A 7,478-nucleotide genomic window follows, 5' to 3' on the forward strand; every position below is an offset into this window, starting at 1 on the left:
TTAAGGGTTGTAATGCGGTCTTCCCCATCCATCCCAACACACTAGGGAGGGAAATAGTGCTTTGAAATGTTTGGCGTTCGCACCACCTTGCTGCCTCTAGGGTGTCCCTTAGAAGAACATCTGCTTCCTTGAAGAAAAAGGAAGAATAAATATTAAGACTAGTGCCTCATTGGGTGATCAAGAGAAATTACACCCCACTTTCACAATACCACCATGCAAACAAAAGCTACTATTACTAAAGGGGTTTTCAGTGATATCTATAACTACTCAACAAGTCATCACAACTGTTATATCTTGCCATGCATCAAGCCTTCAGCATTACACACAGTAGACGACATACCCAGTCAACAGCTCCCAATTCGCCGTGCATTTTGTTTTCAGTATCGTCTAGAAAGGACACAGATTGTGGTCATTAAGTAATGTAAGAGAACCTCTAGGGATGTGTGTACCTGAATGCACTTTACTTTAGCTAATAGCCTATACAGTACCTGATCCTGCAGAGCTGGATGCTGATGTGACATGCTGTGACCTCTTAGGGGGGGCGTCTTCTACATCATTATGAAATATATTGGAGAGGGGGTTTAAGTCTTTAAACATTGGTTTAAAACTATACCACTCATCATATCGGAGGGCCTGTTGTCCGGGCCTCTGGCAGTCTCTATGAGGGTGCCACGGGGTTCAATTCTTGGACCGACTCTCTTCTCTGTATACATCAATGATGTCGCTCTTGCTGCTGGTGAGTCTCTGATCAATCACTACGGAGACGACACCATTCTGTATACTTCTGGCCATTCTTTGGACACTGTGTTAACAACCCTCCAGACGAGCTTCAATGCCATTACAACTCTCCTTCCGTGGCCTCCAATTGCTCTTAAATACAAGTAAAACTAAATGCATGCTCTTCAACCGATCGCTGACTGCACCTGCTCGCCCGTCCAACATAACTACTCTGGAAGGCTCTGACTTAGAATATGTGGACAACTACAAATAATTAGGTGTCTGGTTAGACTGTAAACTCTCCTTCCAGACTCACATCAAACATCTCCAATCCAAAGTTAAATCTAGAATTGGCTTCCTATTTCGCAACAAGCATCCTTCACTCATGCTGCCAAACATACCCTTGTAAAACTTACCATCCTACAGATCCTCGACTTTGGCGATGTCATTTACAAAATAGCCTCCAATACTCTACTCAACACATTGGATGCAGTCTATCACAGTGCCATCTGTTTTGTCACCAAAGCCCCATATACTACCCACCACTGCGACCTGTACGCTCTCATTGGCTGGCCCTCGCTTCATACTCATCGCCAAACCCACTGGCTCCAGGTCATCTATAAGACCCTGTTAGGTAGAGTCCCCCCTTATCTCAGCTCGCTGGTCACCATAGCAGCACCCACCTGTAGCATGCGCTCCAGCAGGTATATCTCTCTGGTCACCCCCAAAACCAATTCTTCCTTTGGCTGCCTCTCCTGCCAATGACTGGAACTACAAAAATCTCTGAAACTGGAAACACTTATCTCCCTCACTAGCTTTAAGCACCAGCTGTCAGAGCAGCTCACAGATTACTGCACCTGTAATAGCCCATCTATAATTTAGCCCAAAAAACAACTCTTCCCCTACTGTATTTATTAATTTATTTAGCTCCTTTGCACCCCATTACTTCTATCTCTACCTTGCACATTCTTCCACTGCAAATCTACCATTCCAGTGTTTTACTTGCTATATTGTATTTACTTTGCCACCATGGCCTTTCTTTGCCTTCACCTCCCTTATCTCTCCTCACTTGCTCATATTGTATATAGACATATTTTTCTACTGTATTATTGACTGTATGTTTGTTTTACTCCATGTGCAACTCTGTGTTGTTGTACGTGTCGAACTGCTTTGCTTTATCTTGGCCAGGTCGCAATTGTAAATGAGAACTTGTTCTCAACTTGCCGACCTGGTTAAATAAAGGTGAAATAAAAAATAAATAAATAAAAGTTTTGATTAAGATTCGCTTTCGTTGACACCTTAGATGTGAACCTCAACTTGGGTGACCTTGAAAGAGACTAGTGATGGGTTCTAAGAGCCGGCTCTTGTAGGTGAACTTTGGGAGCCAGCTCGCATATCAGAGCGGAATCTACAGTTGAAGCCGGAAGTTTACATACACCTTAGCCAAATACATTTAAACTCAGTTTTTCACAATTCCTGACATTTAATCCAAGTAAAAATTCCCTGTCTTTGGTCAGTTAGGACCACCACTTAATTTTAGAATGTGAAATGTCAGAATAATAGTAGAGCGAATTATTTATTTCAGCTTTTATTTCTTTCATCACATTCCCAGTGGGTCAGAAGTTTACATACACTCAATTAGTATTTGGTAGCCTTGCCTTTAAATTGTTTGACTTGGGTCAAACATTTCGGGTAGCCTTCCACAAGCTTCCCACAATAAGTTGAGTGAATTTTGGCCCATTCCTGCTGACAGAGCTGGTATAACTGAGTCAGATTTGTAGGCCTCCTTGCTCGTACATGCTTTTTCAGTTCTGCCCACACATTGTCTATAGGATTGAGGTCAGGGCTTTGTGATGGCCACTCCAATACCTTCACTTTGCTGTCCTTAAGCTATTTTGCCACAACTTTCGAAGTATGCTTGGGGTTATTGTCCATTTGGGAGACCATTTGTGACCAAGCTTTAACTTCCTGACTAATGTCTTGAGATGTTGCTTTAATATATCCACATAATATTCCATTCTCATGATGCCATCTATTTTGTGAAGTGCACCAGTCCCTCCTGCAGCAAAGCACCCCAACAACATGATGCTGCCACCCCCATGCTTCACGGTTGGGATGGTGTTCTTCGGCTTGCAAGCGTCCCCCTTTTCCCTCAAAATGTAACGATGGTCATTATGACCAAACAGTTCTATTTTTGTTTCATCAGACCAGAGGACATTTCTCCAAAAAGTAGGATCTTTGTCCCCATGTGCAGTTGCAAACCATAGTCTGGCTTTTTTACAGCAGTTTTGGAGCAGTGGCTTCTTCCTTGCTGAGCAGCCTTCCAGTTTATGTCGACATAGGACTCGTTTTACTGTGGATATAGATACTTTTGTACCTGTTTCCTCCAGCATCTTCACAAGGTCCATTGCTGTTGTTCTGGGATTGATTTGCACTTTTCGCACCAAAGTACGTTCATCTCTAGGAGACAGAATGCATCTCCTTCCTGAGCGGTATGACAGCTGCGTGGTCCCATGGTGTTTATACTTGCGTACTATTGTGTGTACAGATGAACGTGGTACCTTCAGGCGTTTGGAAATTGCTCCCAAGGATGAACCAGACTTGTGGAGGTCTACCATTTTTTTCTGAGGTCTTTAGATTTCTTTAGATTTTCCCATGATGATGTCAAGCAAAGAGGCACTGAGTTTGAAGGCGGCCTTGAAATACACTGCTCAACAAAAATAAAGGGAACACTTAAACAACACAATGTAACTCCAAGTCAATCACACTTCTGTGAAATCAAACTGTCCACTTAGGAAGCAACACTGATTGACAATAAATTTCACATGCTGTTGTGCAAATGGAATAGACAACAGGTGGAAATTACAGGCAATTAGCAAGACACCCCCAATAAAGGAGTGGTCCTACAGGTGGCGACGACAGACCACTTCTCAGTTCCTATGCTTCCTGGCTGATGTTTTGGTCACTTTTGAATGCTGGCGGTGCTTTCACTCTAGTGGTAGCATGAGATGGAGTCTACAACCCACACAAGTGGCTCAGGTAGTGCAGCTCATCCAGGATGGCACATCAATGCGAACTGTGGCAAGAAGGTTTGCTGTGTCTGTCAGCGTAGTGTCCAGAGCATGGAGGCGCTACCAGGAGACAGGCCAGTACATCAGGAGACATGAAGGAGGCCGTAGGAGGGCAACAACTCAGCAGCAGGACCGCTACCTCCACCTTTGTGCAAGGAGGAGCAGGAGGAGCACTGCCAGAGCCCTGCAAAATGACCTCCAGCAGGCCACAAATGTGCATGTGTCTGCTCAAACGGTCAGAAACAGACTCCATGGGCCTCCCGGATGGCGCAGTGGTTAAGAGCGCTGTACTGCAGCGCCAGCTGTGCCATCAGAGTCCCTGGGTTCGCGTCCAGGCTCTGTCGTAACCGGCCGCGACCGGGAGGTCCGTGGGGCGACGCACAATTGGCCGAGCATCGCCCGGGTTAGGGAGGGCTTGGTCGGTAGGGTTGTCCTTGTCTCATCGCGCACCAGCGACTCCTGTGGCGGGCTGGGCGCAGTGTGCGCTAGCCAAGGTGGCCAGGTGCACGGTGTTTCCTCCGGCGCATTGGTGCAGCTGGCTTCCGGGTTGGATGCGCACTGTGTTAAGAAGCAGTGCGGTTTGGTTGGGTTGTGTATCGGAGGACGCATGACTTTCAACCTTCGTCTCTCCCGAGCCCGTACGGGAGTTGTAGCGATGAGACAAGATAGTAGCTACTACAACAATTGGATACCACGAAAAAGGGGTAAAATAAAAAAGAAAAGAAAAAAAATAAATAAAAAGAAACAAACTCCATGAGGGTGGTATGAGGGCCCGGCGTCCACAGGTGGGGGTTGTGCTTACATCCCAACACCATGCAGGACGTTTGGCATTTGCCAGAGAACACCAAGATTGGCAAATTCGCCACTGGCAACCCTGTGCTCTTCACATATGAAAGCAGGTTCACACTGAGCACATGTGACAGATGTGACAGAGTCTGGAGATGCTGTGGAGAATGTTCTGCTGCCTGCAACATCCTCCAGCATGACCGGTTTGGAGGTGGGTCAGTCATGGTGTGGGGTGGCATTTCTTTGGGGGGCCGCACAGCCCTCCATGTGCTCGCCAGAGGTAGCCTGACTGCCATTAGATACCGAGATGAGATCCTCAGACCTCTTGTGAGACCATATGCTGGTGCGGTCTGCCCTGGTTTCCTCCTAATGCAAGACAATGCTAGACCTCATGTGGCTGGAGTTTGTCAGCAGTTCCTGCAAGAGGAAGGCATTGATGCTATGGACTGGCCCGCCTGTTCCCCAGACCTGAATCCAATTGAGCACATCTGGGACATCATGTCTCGCTCCATCCACCAAAGCCACGTTGCACCACAGACTGTCCAGCGGATGCTTTAGTCCAGGTCTGGGAGGAGATCCCTCAAGAAGAACAAGGCCTCGGTCTACCCACGGCTTATTAAAGTCATGACAGGGAGACTGCATAGTGGCCACATCCGTTCCCTCTGAGATGGTCGAAAACGGGACAAATAATTACTGAGAAGAAACCGCATCAGCCTCTCGAAAGTGAAGCAGCTTGCATTTTCTGAATGCAAATCTCACATAAAAGCAAAATATGGTCAGCATTTCTGTGTGCTGCTGGTTATAACATGGCAACAAAGAGAGAGAAGAGGGACCAGTTTAATGTTTTAAGTGGGATGCTGCAGTTTTACACATGATTTATTTTTCTTTGATATGGTGCAATATTATATTATGCTGTTCAGATTGTATTCATTTTGAATGGTCAGACTTATATGTACTGTTTATATACATTAAAAGGTGTTTATATGCAAATGATTAATAGCATTCTTTTTCATAACAAACCAATGCATTTTTAAATACATTGTGGTTAAGGTAGAGTATGATTACATTTCATTAGAATTGTTTTAACACCAATCATAGTCAAACACGAACCACTGCTTTTAACCAGGGCAAGGTGACCCGAAACATGACCGAATACAAACAGTGTAGCTATTCCCTCCGTAAGGCAATCAAACAAGCTAAGTGTCAGTATAGAAACAAAGTAGAGTCGCAATTCAACGGCTCAGACACAAGGTATGTGTCAGGGTCTACAGTCAATCACAGATTACAAAAAGAAAAACCAGTCCCGTCACGGACCACGATGTCTTGCTCCCAGACAGACTAAACTACTTTTTTGCCCGCTTTGAGGACAACATAGTGCCACTGACATGGCCCGCTACCAAAACCTGTGGACTCTCCTTCACTGCAGCCGAAGTGAGCAAAACATTTAAACGTGTTAACTCTCGCAAGGCTGCAGGGCCAGACAGCATCCCCAGCCGCGTTCTCAGAGCATGCGCAGACCAGCTGGCTGGTGTGTTTACAGACATTCAATCAATCCTTATCCCAGTCTGCTGTTCCCACATGCTTCAAGATGGCCTCCATTGTTCCTGTTCCCAAGAAAGGTAAGCTAACTGAACTAAACGACTACCTCCCCGTAGCACTCACTTCCGTCATCATGAAGTGCTTTGAGAGACTAGTCAAGGACCATATCACCTCCACCCTACCTGACACTCTAGACCCACTCCAATTTCCTTACCGTCCCAATAGGTCCACAGACGACACAATCGCAACCACACTGTCCTAACCCATCTGGACAAGAGGAATACCTATGTGAGAATGCCGTTTATCGACTACAGCCGAGCATTTAACACCAGAGTACCCTCCAAACTCATCATCGAGAGACCCTGGGTCTCGACCCTGGCCTGTGCAACTGGACTTCCTGATGGGCCGCCCCCAGGTGGTGAGGGTAGGTAACATCTCCACCCCGCTGATCCTCAACACTGGGGCCTCACATGGGTGTGTTCTGAGCCCTCTGCTGTACTCCCTGTTCACCCACGACTGCGTGGCCATGCACGCCTCCTACTCAATCATCGAGTTTGAAGACGACACTACAGTGGTAGGCTTGATTACTCAGAACGGCGAGACGGCCTACAGGGAGGAGGTGATGGCCCTCGGAGTGTGGTGTCAGGAAAATAACCTCACACTCAACGTCAACAAAGGAGATGATCGTGGACTTCAGGAAGCAGCAGAGGAAGCACCCCCCTATCCACATCGACGGGACAGTAGTGGAGAGGGTAGTAAGTTAAGTTCCTCGGCGTACACATCACGGATAAATTTAATTGGTCCACCCACACAGACAGCGTGGTGAAGGCGCAGCGTCTCTTCAACCTCAGGAGGCTGAAGAAATTCGGCTCGTCACCAAAAGCACACAAACTTCTACAGATGCACAATCGAGAGCATCCTGTCGGGCTGTATCACCGCCTGGTACGGCAACTGCTCCGCCCACAACCGTAAGGCTCTCCAGAGGGTAGTGAGGTCTGCACAACAAATCACCGGGGACAAACTACCTGCCCTCCAGGACACCTACACCACCCGGTGTCACAGGAAGGCCAAAAAGATCATCAAGGACAACAACCACCCGAGCCACTGCCTGTTCACCCCGCTATCATCCAGAAAGCGAGGTCAGTAAAGTTGCATCAAAGCAGGGACCGAGAGACTGAGAAACAGCTTCTATCTCAAGGCCATCATCACTAACATTGAGTGGCTGCTGCCAACATACTCAACTCCAGCGACTTAAATAATGGAAAAATTGATGTAAAATTGTATCACTAGCCACTTCAAACAATGCCTCTTAATATGTTTACATACCCTACATTACTCATCTCATATGTATATACTGTACTGTAT

This window comes from Oncorhynchus keta, chromosome 27 (genome assembly GCF_023373465.1).
Source record: "Oncorhynchus keta strain PuntledgeMale-10-30-2019 chromosome 27, Oket_V2, whole genome shotgun sequence".
Taxonomy (NCBI): Eukaryota; Metazoa; Chordata; class Actinopteri; order Salmoniformes; family Salmonidae; genus Oncorhynchus; species Oncorhynchus keta.